Here is a 22,430-nt window from a genome sequence, read left to right as displayed (position 1 = left end):
ACGCGCAGTTGGCGAGGGGCGCGCGCGGCGGGAGCGGCGGCCGCAGGAAGGAGGCGCCGCTGCCGCCATTGCGAGGGAGGGAGGGAGCGAGCGAGGCTGGTCCGCCCTCCCCCTGGTTCCCGCCCCTCCCCCCTTCCCCTCCCCGCCCCCCCGCCCCGAGGGAGAGCCGCGGCGCGGCGGGAGGAGGAGGTGGAGGAGGCGGAGGAGGGAGCCCGCGAGGGAGGGTCCGCCCGGCCCCCCGCCGCCGGAGCCGCCGCCGCCGCCGCCGCCGCCGCCTCAGCCGCCGCTGGACGAGGAGCAGCAGAACATGGCGCCGGGGCCGCCGTCGCCTCTGCTGGGATCCTGGAGGCCGGAGCCGCGCTGAGGGCGCCCAGCTGGTGAGTGCGCGAGCTCGCGGGCCCCGGCGGCGAGGCCGGGCGCCGCCCCGCTGCGGGGTCCAAGGGGAGGCGGGGACGGCGGGGCCCGGAGCCCGCGAACAATGGAGGAGCCGGAGGGGGAGGGGAGGGAGCGGCCCCCCAGCCCCCCGGGCCCCGCCGGCCCCGCTGCTTCGCGCAGCGGCCCGGCCCACGGGGCCCGCTTGCCCTTCGGACCTGCCCCTGCTCGCCCCAGCCCTGCTGTCCCCGCGGCTGCCCCCACCTTCCGACCCATTTGGGATCTCGGTGCCTGCCTCGGCCACCCCCTCCTCACTTAAGCCACTCTTCTCCCAATTCTGCGCCTCCCCCTTCCCTTTTCCGCCCGTCAGTAGTGCCCTTCGCCCCTCCTGGACTCTGCGGTCCTCTAGCGACCCACCTCCTCAGTGACCCTTCTGCATTTCTGCATCCCTTGATTCTGGACCTTCACTTGGAGATTCGTGTCCGTCCTGCCCCTTCTTCGATTCCACTCACACCACCCTTGATCCGTTCCCTTCTTTGACCCGTCTACTGTTACCCGTCCTCTCTCGCACCCCCAGCAACTGTCCCTCTAAGACCTGCAGTTCCACCTCCTTCGAGATCCATCTGAGACCTTGTTCGTCTTGGCACTGCTGGCCCTAGGTCTTCTCCTTGGACTTAATTCCACCGCCTTGGGCCCTACTGCCCACTCGCGGAACCCCGTGCATCTCCCGGATGCCCCTTGCCTCTCCGACCCTTCCATGCCTCAGTTCAGTCCCCTGCCCCCTCTCGGACTGGGATGCACCATGCTTGCCTCTTCCCCTTCGCAGATCTGGCTCCCATTTGCCGTTCAGAGCCCCCCCCCCCCCCCCCCCGCCTTTTCCCCACTCTTCCAGACCTTTCTACCTTCCCGATCTGCCCTTTGCCCAATCTCAGATCTTGCTGTGCCCTCTTACCTGCTCGCTTTCCCTGACTCTGCCTTCCATGAAGCAGCCTCCTCCCCCTTCTGTGACCCTGCAGCTCTCATTTCTGCCATTCATTTCTCTGACCTCTCTAACTCAGCCTGTCCGCAGCCTCAGTGCTGCCCTGCAGGCCCCAGTTCTGTCCAGTGTTCTTGCGGTTTCCTTTCCACCCCACCTCCTCATTGGCACTGTTGAGCTGTCTCATTCATTCGCTCCCTCTTTCTTTGACCTGTTTCCCCTTCCGTTCTTCTCTGCTTGAGACCTGCTTCCAGCCTCCTCTTCGCTCTCAGTCCTCTCCTCTCTCCATTTTGGCCCTTCTTAGACTTGCCCTTTACCTCCCTAAATCTTTGATAACTTCTCTGATCCATCACCCCCTTTCCTTCCCATTCTGCTGCATCTCGCAGGCCTGCCCCAAATCCTTTTTGCACCTGCTCTTTCAGTTCTGCCCCATCTGCTGTAACATTTTCCTCCCAGCTCTGCCCCTTTTGGAGCTGTCCACTTGCCCCCCTATTTTTTTTTTTTTTTTTGACTCATTTTAACTTTCCTATTGCTGTTCCCCTCTTGGAGTGGTTCTCTTTAATCCTGGTCTCTCTGTAACTGCATCCCACCCGTGTTACCTCTCAATACTTAAGTTTCCACCTTACCTCCTCTTCCCCCCACCATTTTGATTCAGGCCTCGACCTCCAATCTCTCCTTTCATGTATTCTCTCTCCTTTGTCCTGCTTTTTACCTCCTTCTTGAGTTCTTCCCCCAGTTCTGCCCAGTGGTAGAGATGTCTTCTCAACCATTCTTTCTGATCATCGGCTGCCTCCCCACCCCCGGCTCCCTCTTGGAGCCATCTCAGTGGTTGGATAGATTCTCCCTCTCTTTTGATACCCGTTTCCCAATTCTGTTCTACCTTGACTTTCCTCACCTTTTCTTTCCCCTTGTGTCCTGCCAAGCGCCTTCTCTTCCCGTTTGGCTCCTATCAGGCTTGCTTTTTCCCAGCTCCCCACCCTTGACCCACCCATCCCCACTGAGTGCTCCCCGTTTCAGTCTTGTCTTCCTCTACCCTCCAGTACTCAGCTTTGGAGGGGAAGGGGCTAGGTTGGATCCAGGGTTCTCTAGACTGTGGTTTAGACCGAAGATTCACTCAGCACCCGACCCTCAGGGTTTTATCCCCAAGGATCCTGTGAGACCTGGGTAGAATAGATGGGGGGTGGTTGGCTGGTTATTGCTCTCCGGAGTCTGGGAATGTCTGCCCCGTTTCCCCTACTTCTGCCAAGGTTCGTGGTGGTGAGGGGGCAGGTCTCTTTCCATTACCCTCCCCCGGACCTTTATTTTTCTCACTCCTGTCTCACTCCCCAGCCCCTTCAGATCCCTGGGCTTTGCAGCTTTGTGTCCTTCAGAACAGGAGAGTGCAGCAGCTCACAGGTTTTTTTTGTTTTTGTTTTTTTTTTTCCTCTTACTTTCCCTTCCTCCTTCTCTGAGCTATTGTAAAGAGACAGTTGTACCCTTTCCCCACCTCCACCTCCAAGCCAGCACCCCTTGGGAGAACTTACAAGTGTGCTTTTTTGCCTCCCCCCCACCCCATGACAGTCTAATTTTTGTTTTACCTCTGGCTGGGGAAATGCTAGTTCTCAAGTTCTCCCCAGTCCCACCAGGGGTTATGGCCACATTTGGTGTTTACTGCTCTGGGGCTGCAGAAGCTGCAGTCTTGCCTTCCCTAATGGCTTCGGGTTGGCTGTGTGACCTTTGGGAGGGTGGGCTTACTTCTTTTCACCTCTGCCCCAGGAAGGCTCTGGCTTCCTGGTCTTCAAAATAATTAAGGCCTGAGTTTGGAAAGCCCGTTGCGGTTGTTTGTTGAAAGAGAGAGTGCCAAGTGTCACTCAGATTTCTGCCCTCTGGTGTTGCAGGCAGCTCCCAGCCACCGGAGCTGAATGCCTCTGGGCAGATCCGTGCTGGAGGGGGGGGCGGGGTGGGGGTGGGGGACTCAGTGGTGTACAAGGAGTCTGTGGGTGGGCCCTGACATTCCCCAAGCCTTGTGAGTGACCTGATTTGGTAGAGTGAGAAAAGAGTGCCAGGAACTGGCTGATACGATTGGATTTTTGGTCTTATTACCTGAGAAATTATTACCTTAGCTACCTTTTCTCAAGCTTTTTCTTTAGTGATCTTATGTTGGGAGTGGGGTTCAGGAAATTGACTCAGAGAAAGAGGTGTGTTTTACAGAGAAGCCATCTAACCATTTTCTGTCCTTAATTTGGGAGCGGGAACCTTTGCATGTTATGGGTTTATTTATTTTATTTCTTAAGTAAATCAAAAGCCTGATTTTTTTTTTTTTTTTTTATCCCTGTGGCCTAGGGCAATTGCATATTAAAGCAGCCATCCAGCTGTGGAGGAGCATTTACTGGAAGGACTTTTATTTCTTAACTGAGCTCTGATCAAACTTTGTTTACTTCAGCACTTATTTAGAAATAGTTCTACGAGAACACTTGAAATAAAAGAGCATTCACTGTTATCTGCAGAATTGGACTATTGACTCATCAAAAGTTAGGACATTTGTATATGATACAGTGAGGGGGGCTAGATGGTACATCCATTTGGTTCTTTAGCTTCTGACTTCTTAGGTCTTAAATTTTCTGCCAAGCAGAGTCTGGCAATTTTAATTACCTATAGCATGTGTCTTCACCATTATTGACTTGCATTTTGGTTCATCTTCCTGTTGGTTTCCATTCATTTTTTAATTTTGGCCTTGTGAATTATGATTCATTCTCTGGATTTATTTTAGAATTTGTTTTCCACGTAGGTATAAATAGTTGTTTTTTATTCTTAATGGGGAAGTGATAGCTAATTAAGAATTAAAACAACTGTGTGTGCAGCATTGCTTAAATTTGTGTTTCAGAGTTTTGACATCACTGGCAGCATAGAAAGTTTCTCCATGCCCAAACCCTAAGCTTACATAATAGGAAGAGAAGAGACAGAAGAACAAAGCTGATTTTTCTTCCTAAACTGGTAACTGATGTTACAAAGATTGTCAGATTTCTCTGATGGTAGCAGAGGCTCCAACCTCGGTGTCAGCATTTGCTTTCATGATGGAATTGGGTGCTACAGAAATCTGAGGTGGTAGCCTTGGCCTTCTGGAACAGTTAATATGCCAATTGGGAATGGGATGGGGAGCAGGAGATGGCGGTAGATGACTGTTTTCAGCCTAGTAACGCGTCTTAAGGTCTCCTGCAGTGCCTAGAAAATTCTTGTAATACTAGTCTGATCAGAGTTCTTCCCTTGCTGTTTTTCTTTTTGAACTATCCTTTTGACCATTTCCCCCTTCCCTTGCCTATTTTCTCTTTTTTTCTTGGCACGATTAAGGCCAAAACATTTAGGACAATAAAAAAAAAATCAGAAAAGTCATTCTTCTTGATACAGGTTACATGGAAGAAGTTGTCCACGTGCAGATCCTTTGGCCTGATGGTAACTTTTGGCGAAGGACAATCTGGGAGGAGCGAGGGTTTCACAGATGACTGTAAACTGTAGCCTCTCAGGTGTTTCTGTGGTCTCTTATGTGATGAGGAGACACATGAGGTCAATACAGTTGGAGATTGATGAGGTGAGAGTGTTTGTCCATCTCCCTCTAGGCTCTGCTCTCACATCTTCAGTCTGCGAGGTGGAGGGCCTTCTGAGAGGTGTGAAGCCACCTGCAGGGCCTTCCTGTGATCTGCCTTGACTGTTGTCATTCCCCACCTGGGTGTCTTAATTTACCCAGCCAGTGTGACGTTTTATCCATCATCTAGTCTAGTTGTTTAAAATTTCTTTTTCACACTATATGAAATACATAAACTTGGAGAGTCTTTGCTTGAAGAGGGAAAGCGATTAGCAGAAATCCCTTGGGTTTGGACAACACAGTTGGAAGACCCGTGCCTAGTCTAGCCTCCTCATTTACAGATGGGAAAATGAACTCGCACAGGGCATGGTGACAGGCTTCCTGTCATAATTGAAGGCGTACTGGAAATACAGGCAGCAGACCTTCTGGTCTAGGCCTTAACCTAATTAGTGGGAACCGTGAACAAATCACTTCACTTCTCTGGGCTTCACATTCCCAGTCTGAAGTGTAGTGTGCTCTCCAGCTCTGATTTTAGATTCTTGTTGTCCTGGACCACATACCAAGTTAGAGCTGGGATTGGGACTGGACTCTTGGTGCTGGTCTTAATCCCACCCCCACCTCTTTCCCTCCCCTACATCAAATCCTGTAGCCTGGAATTGGGGGGTAAGGAAGGGCCCTTTCTCTGGGAGATGCAGTAAAACGAATTGGATTGCCTTTGTCATATACTTTTTCAAACATAAACACTATCTCTTTTTCAGCCATTCATGTGAAAATTAGAGTTTATCATTTTGGGGGAGAGTGGCATCCAGATTGTATTGACTACATAACTTAAAACCGTACGCCGCTTTTAAAAGCAATATGGAATCTTTCAAGCTGAGTCATTGTTGACCTAGGCTCTCAAATAGCAATGTCTGAATAGTACTTGAATTGCTGGTATTAAGAAGTGCAAACAAATCATTCATGTTCATCTTCCTGAAAGTTTATTTTTATTTAATTTTTGATACAGTGCTTTAATGAGGCTTCATCTATGAAGAATTCTTGAAAATAACTTTCGGCATCTGGCAGTCTGATTTTCATTTATTTGCTTCTTTGGGGTTGGGAGACACCATTAAGTTGATATATTAGCAGAGAACCAGGTACTTTTCAGCCATGAGCCATCATCACAGGAAAGTAGTGTTTACTTTAGTTGAAAATAGCCAGACTTGTCTATCTCCTTCATCTTCCTTTATTGAAATGAGCGTTTTCATTTTATGAAATTTGTGGCAGTTGTGACTGTTGCATGGTGTATCTGTGGTATTTCATACCTTTTTTGTTCTTCTAGTGTCTCTGCATTATTATTGGGAAATGTTTTTTTGCTGGTCATTATGGTAATATTTGCACTTGGCAAATTTGAACAAATTGAGAGGCAGCTTCCTATGGCATAAAGAATGTTGAGTTGATAACGAAGAAACTCCGGTCCTAGCCCTGACTCTGCTGCTTACTAGCTGTGTGACTTTCGACAAATCGTTTTCACTTCTCTGGGCTAAGGTTTCTTCATTGGAAAGATGAAGGGATTGTACTCATTGGTTCCCATTCTGCTTTATTTTAGCTAATGATGCTTGATTGTTTCCTTTCTCCAGATGGTAAACTCCTTAAGGGTGGGGACCCTCCTGTATCTTTTATTTCCCATCACACCTAGCAAAATCACCTTGTACTAGTAGGCCCCCTGCTACATATATGTTGATTGAACCCAACAGGTGCCAAAGCCTTTTTGTTTTTATCTGTGCGGTAGGTGGGTGGAGAGATGTGCACCAAATATAATGGCCATTTTTAGACTTTAAACTCTCAGAGGGCATGCCCTCCTGGTCAGCATTTAATCCTCATGTATATATACATATTGTGTCATAAGTGTCTTGGCCAGAGTTACACAGCTAATAAGTCAAGAGCTATGTCTGTCTAATTTTAAAATCCGTGTTTATTTTATTAGTCTGCCTTGTGTTTCTGGGATGTAAGAATAAGCTATAGTTCATCCCCTTAAGGAATTTATAGTTGTGAACGGTTAACTCTCTATATAATAATATAAAGTGGGTGAGGGAAGCACGTGTTGAATAGACTGTTCTGATAAATTTCTGCATTTGAGAGGCAGCCCCATATTAACAGTCTTAAAGGGTTCCATATTCAGAGACTACTGAGCACACAGTAGGTTCTGTGTCACGTTACTTTGAAAAAGAATCTATAGCTCCAAGTACCAGCTTGTCATTCTAGCCAGCATGTGGAGAAAGTTGAGCGGTTGAATTCTGACCTGGATTCAAACCCGGGTATAACAAACAAAACTGTATATAAGTAAAGTAGTCCAAAGGAAAGAAGAAAGACATGTTTGGTCATGTAATGATTCCTTTAAGCTGTATTTTCTTTGGTAAGTAGGAAAGTATCTGAGTGGTTCCTGATTGACAATTTTCAAGAGAAAACACTCTACGCAACTAGAAACTTACAGATAAAACTACACCTTGCCCCTTATTTGTGTGGCACTCTCTACAAGGCTTTTTTTCAAAAACACGATTCAAAAAGTTATTAAATAATGTTGGGGTAAAAGTATGTTGGCTAGCTGCGACTAATAGCTTCCTGAAGTGTAAAAAATTAAAAAAAAAAAAGGTTGCATTGTACTTCTCCCTGTCTCCATTTAAAAGAAAGGTCAAAATCCCGGCTTCATCTATTGTAGCCTGTAGTTCTTAGGAATAAGACAAAAGAAAATGATTACCGTTAATTGCCATGGGCAATTAAAAAAGATTCTTTGTTCAGTAGCAAATTGATTGTGTACAAATGAAAGCCAGTACTGCATTAATACAAGATTATTAGATTCTCGAAATCTGCATCTTTAACTAGAGTGGCTTTCACTTCAAGGGAATTATTTCACTGGGATTAGTGTACTTGAATGGTTGGTGATAAAAGTATCACTAGGTCTTTATTTTCCAGATGTGTTAAGTTTGTAGGTAGAAGGGTGGTGGATGCTGCTTTTGTGGTACCATTTCTAATGGCCTGAAATAATTGAATACTTTTTGAATGTTGCTGCCTTCTAGGAGATTTCTTCCTCTGATTGGTCAGTCACCAGAGGAATGCAGATAAAACTTTTGGTAAATGAGGAAAAGGGAAAAAGTCCTCTCAGTGCTCAGGCAGTGAGTCTCCACTGTTGGCCTATGCCCAGCATTAGCCAACAGCCATAAAGGCTTAAAAACGGCAGCATTAGCTAAAATAGCTAGGATTTCATGTTCTGTGTGAATACAAGGAATACATATGTTTTCTTGTGTACAGATCCTCTAAATTTTTTTTTATTAAAAAAATTAAGGTACAACTTACGTGTAGACAAGTACATAAAACTTAAAGTTTACATTTCTGAATTTTCTACATATTGTCTACACAGCTTTTTCATATAATGGGGCATCATTTCCTTATCCATACACTTATTAATAAGTTGAAAATTATTTGAGAGGCATTTAAATCCTGACTTTAATATAGAAAGTGAATTGTATTGAGTGATATTTGTAACTTTTCCAAGTTTGTTGGCTGACTCTTGATTTAGGCTCAGGTCATGATCTCAGTGTTCGTGAGACTGAGCCCCACATTGGACTGCACAGACAGCACGGAGACTGCTTGGGATTCTCTCCCCCTCTCTCTGTTTGCTCCTCCCCCCCAATAAATACGTAAACATAAAAAAAGAGAGAGAGAATGGAATAATGGTGACCTGGTACAAATTACCACAAGTGACGAAAGCATTCTTTTAATAACAGATCTTCCCCATTTGTATTGTAATTCCAGAGGTTTTGGGTCTCTGTTTGCTGGGAATTAAAAGGAAATAGGTAATAGTCATTGCGATCAGGACTGTCAGACACAAAAACTGGTGTGAACTTTCTAAAAAGCATTTTGACAATGTTTTAAGTGACATAAAATCCTTGATCAACATACAGATTGTGTATGGACCAAGAAATAGAGATGAGGACCAAGATTGTACACAGAGATACTGACTCTAGTGATGTGTATAAAAAATAAACAGTAAATAAATGTTTAACCTTAGAGAAATGGTTGCTTTATGGAAAAATACGGAGTCATTTGAAAAGGATGTTTTTTGGAGAATTCTTGACATGGGAAAGTACACACAAAATAAAATTAACTATGAGAAAAAAGTGGGATATAGAACTATAAACAGTATGATCCCAGGTATTTAAAAATATATATGGGAAAACTAAAAGAAACATGCCAAAGTGCTGTTTGTATTTATCTCTGTGTTGTAGAATTTTGAGTAAAAATTTTTTTCCTACTATTTTTTAACAAAAGGATAAGGTGTTTTGTTTTTTTTTTTTGTTTACTTCCGTATGATTGTATTATGTTTGGTGTTATAAACACATGAAGGAAAAATTGAGCTGAAAACCAAGAAATTAGTCATAGTGATATCTGCTGGATTCTAGTTCCTTTGAAGGTTAAAGCAGTCACCCTTTCTTAGAATAATAATTGAATTAGTTATTAGCTGCATTAGCATTTGATAACAATATGCTTATTGTGTACCAGGAGACTGCAGAGTGTTCCCCTCAGTTCTCTGAGGTAGGTGGTATTTTATTTTGTAGCCTGGGAACTGAGGCTTTTAGAAGGGACTTGCCCAAGGTCACACAGCTAGTAGGTTCCTGAGGTAGCATGGTTCAGAGCCGTAGTTCTCACTTTATAGAGCCTGGGTGGCTCAGTCGGTTAGGTGTCTGACTTTGGCTCAGGTCATGATCTCACGGTTCATGGGTTCGAGCCCCACGTCGGGCTCTGTGTTGACAGCTCGGAGCCTGGAGCCTGCTTCAGATTCCGTGTCTCCCTCTCTCTCTGCTCCTCCCCCACTCATGCCGTCTCTCTCTCCCTATCCCTCTCCCTCTCTCTCTCTCTCTCTCTCTCCCTCTCTCCTTCTCTCAAAACTAAAATAAAACATTAAAAAAAAAAAAAGAATTGAGTGTACCCCAGAGAAGAGAACTGAAGTCTGCTTTGTGGCTGATCACATAGCTAATCCATTAGTTCTCTTTTCAGCAGGGTGTCCCCCGATGCTTGTTTTAAGAGAGAGAAGGGGCGCTTGGTGGCTCAGTCGTTTGAGCATCTGACTTTGGCTCAGCTCATGATCTCGTGGTCCATGAGTTTGAAGCCCGAGTCGGGCTCTATGCTGACAGCTCAGAGCCTGGAGCCTGCTTCGGATTCTGTGTCTCCCTCTCTCTGCCCTTCCCCTGTTCATGCTCTGTCTTTCTCTCTGCCTCAAAAATAAATAAACTTAAAAAAAATTTTTTTTAAAAAGAGAAGCCATTCATATATTATTTTCCCTTTTTCTTGGCCAAAATCAAGAATGGACATGACATTAGTTACATCTTCCCTTCTATGAACCAAAATTCTTTAAGATTTAAATAATTTAGAGCTATTAAGCAGAAGAAGGAATAAACCTATAGGTTTGTAGCTCCAGAGGATAGAGATACAGGGAAACAGGTTTTATTTTTCCTTTTTCCTTCCCATTCAACCAATATTTGGGTGTCCACGCTGTTGAGAGTACTAGTTATACAAAACATGTCTCTTCCTCCCTGCGAGAGTTTATATGCCATTTATTAAAACAAAAGCAATTCTTCCCTTACAGGTGAAACAAGGAACATCCTGTTTCTGTGCCAGAAAGTAAAATATTTAGAAGGTCAGTGGCCTGATTTTTCCTGATCTTATCTTAGAGAAGTGTGACCAGACATTTCAACACAAGAATAGGTAGACTAGGAAGATAGATTTCGTCTTATGATAAGAAAGAACTTCTTAAGAATATGGTCCAAGTTCATATTTTATCTTGAATAAGGAATAATTTGGAGATTTAAATTTTTACCTTGTTTTTATTGTTGTTAATTACTAAGACGTTTGCACACACACATTTATTTACTGGTCATTCTTTCATGAGAGAGAATACTGGAAGACCTGTGGTTCAATTGAAATGTGAGGGGGTTTACATTCAGACAGCAGGAAGAAATTGCAAAATAGGTTTGGAAGCACCACAGGAGTTTTTTTCTATTCTCCCATTTATTCTGTTAACCCACTGGGCGCATATATCCTAGAACCTGTCAGTAGGAACACAATATTTGTTGAATTAAAGGCATACATTTTATCTTATGTTTTATTTTACTTTATTAGTTTTTTTAACTTTATTTTTGAGAGGAGAGCGTACTCGAGTCAGTGCAGGGGCAGGGGGAGTCAGAGAGGGAGAGGGAGGTGAGGGGTGGGCAGAGAGAGGGAGAGAGAGAATCCCAAGCAGGTTCCATGCTGTCAGCGCAGAGCCCCACGAAGGGCTTGGTCTCATGAACCGTGAGATCATGACCTGAGTCAAAATCAAGAGTCAGACGCTTAACTGACTTGAGCCACCCAGGTGCTCCCTAAAGGTATATGTTTTAGATAGAAACCAGGAAAAAGTAGTCTCTGCCGTCTTTCAGTCCTTTCATTCTTAGGATTCCTCAAGCCACGTACAGAACCCTCTCTGCCGTCCGTTTTCATTTTGCTTCTCACCAACTTTGTTACCTTGGACAAGTCATTTATTTTCATTTCGATTCTTGTCTATAAAATGAGCCTGGGTACGTACTCTCCCTACCACAAAGGCTTTTGTGTTCTGATTCTAGATTTCTTTTGAGAACTGAATGCCAAGATGAATGTGCAAACTCTTTAAGGTTGGAAAGCCTTTCAGTTTTCTCGGGGGAATGAAAGAGAACAATTTGGTTAATTAAACTGTTCAGGTAACCGCCACGGAAGAGGGCTACAAGGGCAGCGTGCAGGCATTTTGACTCTGCAGAGCAACGAGTGCTACTGATGTGTTATCTTGTAACTTGCCCCCAGGTAGCAGTCGGTTTTCGGGTCTTATCAGTAAGTGTCTCACACATCTAAATGTTACAGGTCGTAGGCCAAATAGCAGTGGTTGAGGTCTGTTTGCTTTCACAATGTGAGGACTGTGGCCTCAGGTATTCTCACCGACACACATAGGCCTCCCTTCAAGTCCCCAGTCCCACCTCTGGCCAGCTGTGCGCCCTCAGACAAGACTCAGACTTTAGTGCCTCAGGCACCTCATCCATAAAAAGGGGAATATGGTAGTGTTTACTCCCCGAGTCACTGTGCAGTTCAAAGGGAAGCTTAAAATAAGTGCTGTGTAAATGTCATTATTAGTGTAGTGGTTCCCGGACTTGGCTCTTATAGACCAGTTGAAAATGATAGTGGGAGGGGCGCCTGAGTGCTGACTTGATCTCAGCTTGGGGCCCGATCTCACGGTTTGTGAGCTCGAACCCCACATCGGGCTCTGCGCTGACAGCATGGAGCGTGCTTGAAATTCTCTCTCCCTCTTTCTGCCTCTACCCCACTCATGTGTACGTGCTCTCTCTCTCCTCTCTCTCAAAATAAATAAACTTAAAAAAAAAGAGGAAAGTGGTGGAGGGAAGAGACATACAAATTTTGTAATTTGTAGTTTTGCCAAGGAGGGCATTAAAAAAAAAAGAATGAAAAACCTTCCTCACTATTATTTTATGAAAAATAGGATCTAGTATCAAAATAAAAGGTAGCCTTTCTCAAGGAAGTTGGCAGCCTTATATGGACATGTGTAGGCATATGTTTCTAAATCTCATTTTTACGTAGACTGGGGAAGACTTTGCCCCAGGCCAGCACCAATAACGTGTGGCTAGGTATTTAGACAGCCAGACGTAAATTCATATCCCACTTCCCCATTTATTCTGTCACCTTAAACAAGCTGTTTGACTTCCCTGAGCCTCTTCTTTAAGTTTTCTCATGTGTAAACTAAAGGTACTGGTATCTGCTTCGCTGGGTTATTGTGAGAAGCTGAGGTAAAGAATGAAATGTTTGTCGTATAGTGAATGCTAAATTGCTAGGGGTTCTCACAGGGAAGTCACATATTCGTTGGGAGCCAGTCAAGTGAAATCCACAGTGTATGCCATTGGGAAATCCAAAAAGTAAGGTAGTGTGCTTGACGGTAGAAGTCTCTTGCAAGGTATCCTTCTCTACATAATTTCCTCTCTCGTTTATTCTCTCTGCAAGTCACTGAACAAAAACCTGACTTGCATTCCCTTGCTTGAAAACCCTTAGTGCTTTTCTATTGCCTTGTAAAGTGCCTGACTTGTCACAGGCGCCTAATTAATGCCCGAATGAGGGATAGAGTAGTCTAGCTGGGCAGACCAGAGAGATTTTTGAAAAAAAAAAAATTGAACACTGATAATACTAAACCAGCATATCAGGGGTCCACAGCTAAATCCTAAAGCTAAATCCAAAGTTCTAGCAGTTGTCCCCTCCTTGGCTTTGGGCGTTGTCATAGCCCATAGGACATGGTTGGAAGGTGTCTACAAAGCTTCCTCAACCTGGAATGGACTGGGCTTTTTTTTTTTTTTTTTTAAGTTTATTTATCTGAGAGAGAGAGAGAGAGAGAGAGACCAAGACCAAGACCAAGACCAAGACCGAGAGAGACCCAAGCATCCTACATGCTCAGCGCGGAGCCCGGTACAGGGCTCAGTCTCATAACCACGAGATCATGACCTGAGCTAGTATCAAGTTGGACGCTTGACTGACTGAGCCAGCCAGGTGCCCCTGGATTGGACTTTTCAAACCGCTCCTCCTAATACAGTCAGTACAGCATCCTCCTTCCTCTGGGCTCACCCCTGGGGAAATCTGTTTCCTTTCCATCAAGTGAAGCTGGGTCCTCAGAAGCTTCTGCGATAATAGTAGCCTTTGCTTCCTTAGTCCTTTCCTACGTACCAAACATTGTTCTGTGTGCTTTATATCTTTTAACTCAAAGAATCCTCATAATAGCCCTCAGAAATAGATACTTTCCTTGTATCCATTTTATGTATGAGGAAATTGAGGCAGCACATGCTAGGTAATGTAGGAACATTCAGAGAAAAGAGGATTACCCCTCCCACCTCCCAAAGTACCAAATTGTTATACAGCTGTCTACTGGGCTGGTTTTGTATGTGTGCTCTTCTCTCTCTCTCTCTCTCTCTCTCTCTCTCTCTCTCTCTCTCTCCCCGGGGTTAATCACCTTCGATTCACATATTGACCTCGATTATTGGGAAATATTTCTCCCACTGAAAGGTATTTGGATGAGCATAGCGAATTCTTTGGTTTGTCCCCTTGATCCTTAGTTTGGCTTACCTGTTAAAGATTTCCAGAATGATCTGGCAGTTAATTCCAGTTCTGTTTTCCTTCCTCGTTTTTAGTGAGATCCTTATTGGAGTTTATCATCTGTTTTTCTCATTTTAGGTATTTTCATCTAAGTTTATTTCAGCAAAATATAAATCAAAGCCTATCACCCAATTCGTTTTTATAATGCTTCCTTAAAGTATTTTGGTTTTTGGGGAATTGCCCTGGAAATTTTGGTGTTGTATGATGCAGGGAAGGTCCGTGGCATGTGCTGTCTGCCATCAGTTGGCCTGGAATGCTCACTTTAATACCCATTTCAAATATATATTTGTCTTTCTGGAAACCTTCCCCATTCCTCCCTGTTTCCAAGGTCTGAATTAGCATCAGGGCTTCTTTGCAGATCAGCCTTGTCTAATAGAACTTTCTGTACTGTTAAGTTTCTACTTGAAATGTAGCTAGTGGGACCGAGAAACTGAATTTTAAGTCTTATTTAATTTTGATGAAACTTTCAATGGCCAGGGTATTGGGGAGTGCAGATCTACACTATACGCTCCACAAGAGAGTTTGTTTTTTTGTTTTCTTGTCTCTTCTAACTCTGGCATAGGACCATGCTCCTTGATGTATTTGATGACTGTTTGACAAATAGCCCTCAATAGCAGAAATAATAAAGGAAATATTCCTTAAATTCTGCCTTCCAGGAATAACCATTGTTAACAATTGTGTTTTACTTGTAGAAAAAATTGCCAGTTTTCATTGACATTGCAGTGATTTCTGCATAGGATTCATCCTTGATTCTAGAAATCCATTTTAAAAAAACTTTTATTTATTCGTTTATTGTTTTCTTTAAAAAAATTATTTTTTAAGTTTATTTATTTTGAGAGAGAGAGAGAGAAAGAACAAGGAGGAGAGGAATGGAGAGAGGGAGAACCCTGAGCAGGCTCTGCACTGTCAGCATAGAGCCCGATGCGGGGCTCCAACCCACAAACCGTGAGATCATGACCTGAGCTGAAATCAAGAGTCAGTTGCTCAACACACTGAGCCACCAGGCACTCCTATTTATTTAATTTTTTTAGTAATCTCTACACCCAACGTGGGACTCAAAACTCACAATCCCGGGATCAAGAGTTCGCAGGCCCTTCTGACTAAGGCAGCCAGGCGCCCCTCTAGAAATCAACATTTATCAAGGTTGTTGCAGATTTTGGAATTTTAGGAGATGGAGGCTTAGAATGCAGGTCATACATGTAACAGAAGCAAGTTATGACTAATTTTGGTCAAGTGCCTTTATAAAGATTGTTGTGACATAATGGAATTCTGTCCTAACGCTTAGAGTTCTTAGTGAAAATCTAGGAAAGAGGATGAATCATCCTTCTTTCCTCTTCCACAGCCCAGATGATTTTGCCAGCATTTTGTTTTGAGGATGAGTTGGGCGTTCAGGGGATTTTGGCTTGGCTCCTTGGGGTGGTGGGGGTATTTGGAGAAGAGAAATTAAAGGGATTTATTCCTTGCTGGCAAGATGGAAGAAGCAGAAGCGGGTCTGCTTGAATTTCTTTTCTCTTCCATAGTGGAAGCAGCACCTTAAGCCAAGTTGTTTTTGTGAACATTGTGTGTGTGTGTGTGTGAGAGCGTGCATGCATCTTTCCTGTGTAAAGATGTCATTGATTTCATTTTTTGTCAAATTTCCTTTAATTCCCTAACAGTTTTTCCTATTTCATATTACCTGTGTTGGTAACTTCCATTCTGCTTTGAAATGACGTTTTTACCTTCAGAGTGGGCTATTGATGTTGGGGGATGGATGGGAAGCGGAGAGAGAGACAGAATGCAAATGGGTGGGGCAGAGAAGGAGGTAGACACAGAATCTGTCAACCCTGAGCCCAAGCCCGATGGAGGGCTCGAACTCAAGAACCGTGAGATGACCTGAGCTGAAGTCGGACGCTTAACCGACTGAGCCACCCAGGTGCCCAAGGAAGGAATTTTTAAAAGTCTTTGAATTAAGGGGAATCGGGGAATCTTGGATTGGGTCCTGGAACAGAAAAGAGAATTAATGGAAACATGGTAAAACGCAAATGAAATCTCTGGTTTAGTTTTTTTTTACCAAAGATAATGTCTTCGTTTTGGCACAGCTGCAATGGTTATGTTAATCTTAGGGGAAGCTGGGTGAATCGAGTATGGCAGCTCTGTCATATCTGCAACTCTTCTGTAACTCTAAAGTCATTCCAAAATAAGTTGTTGTGTTTTTTGTTTGTTTGGTTTTTGTGTGTTTGTTTTGTTTCGCGTTTTTTTTAATTTATTTTGAGAGAGAGCGAGCTAGCTGGGGAGGGGTAGAGAGAAGGGGAGAGTGAAATCCCAAGAGGGCCCAGCGCCATCAGCGCAAAGCCCGGCACGGGGCTCTAACTCACCAACCATGAGATCATGACCTGAGCCAAAGCTGAGAGTTAGGAAGCTGAACCAACTGAGCCACCCAGGCGTCCCCCTCCCCTTTTTTTAAAGCCAAGAAGAGCCAGAGCATTTCAGGGTTGTGACTTCAGCAAGGGGGAAGCATACATAGATTTGGTTTATATAAGCACCCCCCGCCCCCCTCCAGGAGCTGTGCCTGTCTCTGTCCACTTCCCTCCTTACGCCCAGTGTTCCAGCCATGTTGAATGTAGCTCTTCCAGAAATCCTAGCTTCTGGGCCTTTTTCATGTACTGTTTCCTTTTATCTGGGGTGTTCTCCTGCTACCCCCATCCCAACCAAAGCAACAAAAACTTAACTAATTTATTTTAATTCTTTAGATCTGGCTTTTTTTTTTTTTTTTTTTTTTAAGTTTTAGAGCGTCTGCGCGAGCAGGGGAGAGGAGCAGCGAGAGAGAGAGGGAGACAGAGAGAATCTTAAGAGAATCCATGCTGAGCATGGAGCCCAACTTGGGGCTTGATCCCATGACCCTGAGATCACGACCCGAACTGAAATCAGGACTCAGACACTTGACTGACTGAGCCACGCAGGCGCTCTAGATCTGGCTCGGATTTTGTTTCTCTCAGAAAGCCTTCCCTGATTGACCATCAGTGGTCAGACCTTGTCTGAGTTTGCCCCTGATGTACTTACTACCGTGTGTTTGAACTGCCTGTTTTCTTTTCCTTTCTCTTTGTCCAACTACATCTTAAGCTCCTTGAAGGACTGTACTTTTCATTATTTTATCTCCCAGGCATAGAACCCAGGAATCTCAGCATCCTGGATAACTTGGGGAATGTGTCTTGAATAAATTGCTCCAGGAAGCAGGAAGCAGCAAGCAGCAAGCAGCACACCTCACACTCTCTCAGCCTCCACTGGCAGTTTCACTGAGGCCTGTAAGGAATGGTGGCTGTAGTTTGCTGTGAACCCGCGTATGTGCCATAGATGGCCAAACCCCTGCTTTCAGAGATGAGAAAGCACATTTTTTACAGGCTTATTCTTGCACATCAAGCTCGAGGGGTCCAGTTTAGGAAGGCATTTTAAAATCTTCCAGTTCTGTAGCATTATCTTTTCCTGTACTATGTGAGTTTATCTCATTTTACCATAAGAGATAATGTGCAGATTGTTGTAAGTCTGTTCTTTAGTAAACCAAATCAACAATTAATTGTCTAGAGTGTGTACAGCCCTAGGTGGAATACGTAATGCTATCTGATATGGTCCCTGCTTTTGAATTTCTTACATTCCAGTGGGAGAGAGAGAACATCCTCACCCTATAGTTTGTTATTGTGGCTTAATAACATGAATCAGGTAACAAGAGGAGTAGGGACCCTTGTGGTTTAGCAGGTGCTAAAGCCATCACCTCTGTCCTCAGTTTCCCTTGGTGTTGGTATGACCTCTGAAAAACAGTGGTTGGTGAGTTTGGATTGCCCCTAGTTAGATGTGGCTAGAGATGCAAATTCTAAGCAAAGGCGATAAACTGAGGGTCTTTGGATCCTTAAGGGGTATGGTTGGGGGAGTGTCCATAATGTTCCTAAGAGAATATGCTGCATTTTGGTTCCGTTTATTTTTTGTGGAGAGAGGATCTGTAGCTTTCGTTAAATTCTCAAAGGAATCCATGACCCAAAAAAGATTAGAACCACAGGTTTAGAGTAACGCTGAGACCCATGGCCTCATTTTGTCTTCCTTTTATTTCACCATTTTAGATTGGGCACTGCATTTGGTTTTTCTGTGATACTTGGAGGAGTCCTTGTTGCAAAAATTGTACTGTTGAATATCTGAGGGAGGATTGTGTGAAGTGTTCTCTTTTTTTGGAAGCTTGGTATTACGGCTCTTAAACTTTCATCTATTCTCTCGCTGTTTAGTAAAAACATCTTTATATTTGAAATAATAATCACTGCTTTCCTAGGTCCAGGTAACTGAGTAGTGGTCACATAAAGATGAGGATGAGCAGGTCCTGGCCCTAAATCAGCTCTTGGTGATACACAGTGTAGGTACTCCGAAATGGTAGCCAGTAGTCTCATGGGAACAGCTATCATGTTGAATCGCAGCTGTAGTCTTGGAGGATGTTCAGGGTAGGATGTACAGGACAGGAACACAGGGGAAAGAGTATTTAAATTGTATGTTTTAGTGAAATTGTACTGTTGACTTATTACCTCATTGATATGTTGCAAACCTTTGCATGTGAGGGTGTAACAGATTAGGTGCTTATGGCCATTGCCAAGCTGGGGAGGTCCAGTTGGAAACATGACAGTGACACACGTATTAACATGGAACTCTTTTGAAGACTGCTGGCACCGTTTCCCCCTGCTCTGGTCAAGAGTGTAAGGTTCTCTTTGCCTTAGGTCACTTAGCAAGCATCTATTGGACACCGAGAGGGTGTGTAATTCTGGGCTGGACCCTTGGACTTCACTGTTTACTTACTAGGAGATGGCAGTATCTTTTGATTTCTCTCAGTAATCAATATGGTGTCAAGGTCACCTCCCCTGGGAGGCAGTATAGATGGGTTTTGAAAGTCAAGATGCCAGAGTTCCAAACCCAGCTGTGCCATTTTCCAGCTGGATAGCCTTGACTCAGGTCATGGTTGACCCCTCTGAACTTCAGCTTCCTTATGTATAAAATAGGGTTAAACTATTAGCTGCCATATAGGACTTTCATATTATATACAACGTGTCCACTGCTTCGCAAAGGGCTGGTCACAGAGTAGGGCCCAATAAATGGAAGCTGTATTGTTATTAGTAAGCAATGATTACAAATCATGGAGAAATTCCCTCATTTTATTTTTTTCACTAATGATAATTACTGTGTCACTCAGAAGAAAGATAATTCTACTTATGTGAATGGGGGAATTGGGTACTCCTAATTAGTATTGGAAGGAGTAGCTGAATCTCTCTCTCTTTTTTTTTTTTTTTTTTTGGCCTGTTCCATGATTTTTGCTAGGGCAAAGGCTCTTAATCTGGGGTTCCTGAATTTTTTGTGTGTAAGTGCATTTTCTGTGGGAGAAGGTCCAAATTTTCATCATATTGTCAAAGCGATCCTTAACTGGTAAAAGATTACTTGGTTAATTGATCCATTGGGTAGGTGTAGAGCCACAGTTAATTGTCCATCATATTAAGATACTACTGAGAGAACTTTTCCAAATAAAAAGAACATAATGAAGATAGAAGTTGAATACTCAAAATCTTTTGTGTGCTTTTTTTCTTCCTTTGGCAAAGAGAAAGTGGGACCAGTAGGGAAGAAAGAGATGTCAGGAAGGAGTGAAATACTGCCTGCAGAATGACATGGCAGTTTCTTGCCCTCAGAGGTTGATTCCAGATCATCACTTGGCTTCCTCATCTGCACCACGGCTTCTGGTCACGTGTACCATTTGCTCTCTCCTGAACACCTGTTCAGGTTCTGTCAGCTCAGGTTGGTCTTCTTGCTGAGATTGTCCCTTCTCCCATAGTCTGCAGGTGCAGGTGTCCTTCCTGATCCTGCCTGTCTTAATTATGATCAGCTTCGGAGTCCTTCAGAGCACTGACATTCGTCTTTACCCTCCACGGGCACTGTCCTTTGTACAGAGTAAGCACTGCCTGTGTGCGTGATACAGGGGCATATTATTACACATAATAAAGCGTTGTGGAACTAAAATGAATACTGATGCATAAGAAGAAACTAAATGTCTGCCTGAGGGAGGAAAAGAATATAGGTTAAATTTATTGAAAACATGAAAAATGGTCAAATGCCAGTGGGAGTTTTGAGTTCTGAGAGGGTTTGGGAACCCTTTTATAGCCTCAGTGACAGCCTTGTTAGGGGGAAGAACCCACCTTGATTTAGGAACTAGGAGTGTGGGAAACAGCCAGCATTATGGCCCTGGCTGAGTCATAGTACTTCTGGACTGGGTTATCTTCTCTGCAAGGTGGATTAGACTTTTTTTTTTTTTTTTTTTTACGATTTTATTTTTTTATTATTATTTTTTAAATAATATATTTCTTTATATCCAAGTTAGTTAACATATAGTATAGTATTGGTTTCAGGAGTAAAATTTAGTGATTCATCACTTACATATATCCAGTGCTCATCCCAGCAAGTGCCCTCCTTAATGCCCATCACCCATTTAGGCCATCCCCCATCCTCCTCTCCTCCAGCAACCCTCAGTTTGTTCTCTGTTTTTAAGAGTCTCTTATGGTTGGCCTTCCTTTCTGTTTTTTGCTGTTGTTTGTTTTGTTTCTTAAATGTTTATTTTTAGAGAGAGAGAGCATGCACAAGCAGGGGAGGTGCAGAGAGAGGGGGACAGAGGATCTGAAGCAGGCTCCATGCTGATAGCAGAGAACCCAATGTAGGGCTCAAACTCATGAACTGTGAGATCATGACCTGAGCCAAAGTCAGATGTTTAACCACCCAGGCCCCCCCACCCCCGCCATCTCTGTTTTTATCTTATTTTTCCTTCCCTTCCCTTATGTTCATGTTTTGGTGCTTAAATTCCACGTATAAGTGGAATGATATTACTGATATTATAAGTAAATGACTTATTTCACTTAGGATAATACACTCTAGTTCCATGCATATTGTTGCAAAAGGAAGATTTTTTTTTTTTAATGTTTATTTTTTTTATTTTTGAGAGAAAGCCTGTAGGGAGGGGCAGAGAGAGGGAGAAAATCCCAAGCAGGCTCTGTCTGGGCTGTCAGCATAGAGCCTAATACAGGGCTTGATCCCATGATCTGTAAGATCATGACTTGAGCTGAAATCGAGAGTTGGACGCTTAACCAACTGGGCCACCCAGGTGCCCTAAGATATCATTCTTTTTTTTTTTTTTTTAATTTTTTTTTTGAAAGACAGCGTGAGTGGGGGAGGGGCAGAGAGAAGGAGACACAGAATCTGAAGCAGGCTCCAGGCTCTGAGCTGTCAGCACAGAGCCCGATACGGGGCTTGAACTCACAAACTGTGAGATCATGAGCTGAGTCGAAGTTGGACACTTAGCTGACTGAGCCACCCAGGCGCCCCTAAGATATCATTCTTTTTGATGGCTGAGTAATATTCCATTATATATATATGTGTGTGTGTGTGTGTGTGTGTGTGTGTGTGTGTGTGTGTGTACGTACACACACACACATACACCACATCTTCTTTATGTATTCATCAGCTGATGGACATCTGGGCTTTTTTCATAATTTGGCTATTGTTAACGGTGCTGCTATAAACACTGGGGTGCATGTGCCCCTTTGAATCAGCATTTTTGTATCCTTTGGGTAAATACCTAGTAGTGCAATTGCTGGGTCGTAGGGTAGTTCTAGTTAAAGATTTTATTTTTAAGTAACCTCTACACCCAACGTGATGCTCTGAACTCAACCCCGAGATCAAGAGTAATATGCTCCAGATGAGCCATCCAGGCGCCCTGGATTGGACTTTCTGAACATGTAATAGTGGTGTTGATGAGCATCTACCATGTACCAGGTACTAGGCTGGGTCCTGAGAATATAATCAGGAACAACCAGACAAGACCCTCTGCTTTTATTCTAGTGGAATGTATTGAGTGGGATGTTAGTCCCTTCACCAGCATTACAATTCTGGGATCTGGATAGTGGGCACCGGCCTCTGCTCTGGGGGTTGTTGTGAAGATTAAATGAGAAAGCACTTTGAAGATTACGAAGTACTCTTCTCTTATTTATTATGAGTACTGTCCCCACCCTGCCTTTGGCCTATAATTTAAGCAGATTAAAAATGTTTAAAATGTGTGCCAAGGTCACTGCCAGCATTTTTACATTATCTAGTCCCCAGTGAGGTCTTCGTATCATATCGTAAGTAAATTAGCCTAGGAAGATTGGGTGGAAGCTTTTTGCACCAATAGGAGTATGATCCCAGGGTTTAGGTAGATTTAGGGACTTAATTCCATCCATTATAAGTGAATCCCTTAAACAGGATTGGGATATAGATTTGTAATACCGTCTTCACTAACTGAGAATGTATTTGAGA

General features: G+C 43.8%; 1 protein-coding gene across 2 annotated transcripts in view; it reads left to right on the top strand.

The window, feature by feature from the left end:
• The first annotated feature begins 245 nt into the window (after positions 1-245).
• ARHGAP35 (Rho GTPase activating protein 35) overlaps positions 246-22,430 on the top strand; it is a 120,750-nt gene continuing 98,565 nt past the window's right edge. Inside the window, exon 1 of one of the 2 annotated variants that reach the window (XR_006197390.1) lies at positions 246-377. The gene's annotated coding sequence lies outside the window, so the exon portion shown is untranslated. The remainder of the gene's footprint in view (positions 378-22,430) is intronic. The other variant, XM_042920497.1, reaches the window with a different exon arrangement.

This window comes from Panthera leo, chromosome E2 (assembly GCF_018350215.1).
Source record: "Panthera leo isolate Ple1 chromosome E2, P.leo_Ple1_pat1.1, whole genome shotgun sequence".
Taxonomy (NCBI): domain Eukaryota; kingdom Metazoa; phylum Chordata; class Mammalia; order Carnivora; family Felidae; genus Panthera; species Panthera leo.
The sequence above is the reverse complement of the archived record's forward strand: the minus strand, read 5'-3'. Positions and strand labels throughout refer to the sequence as shown.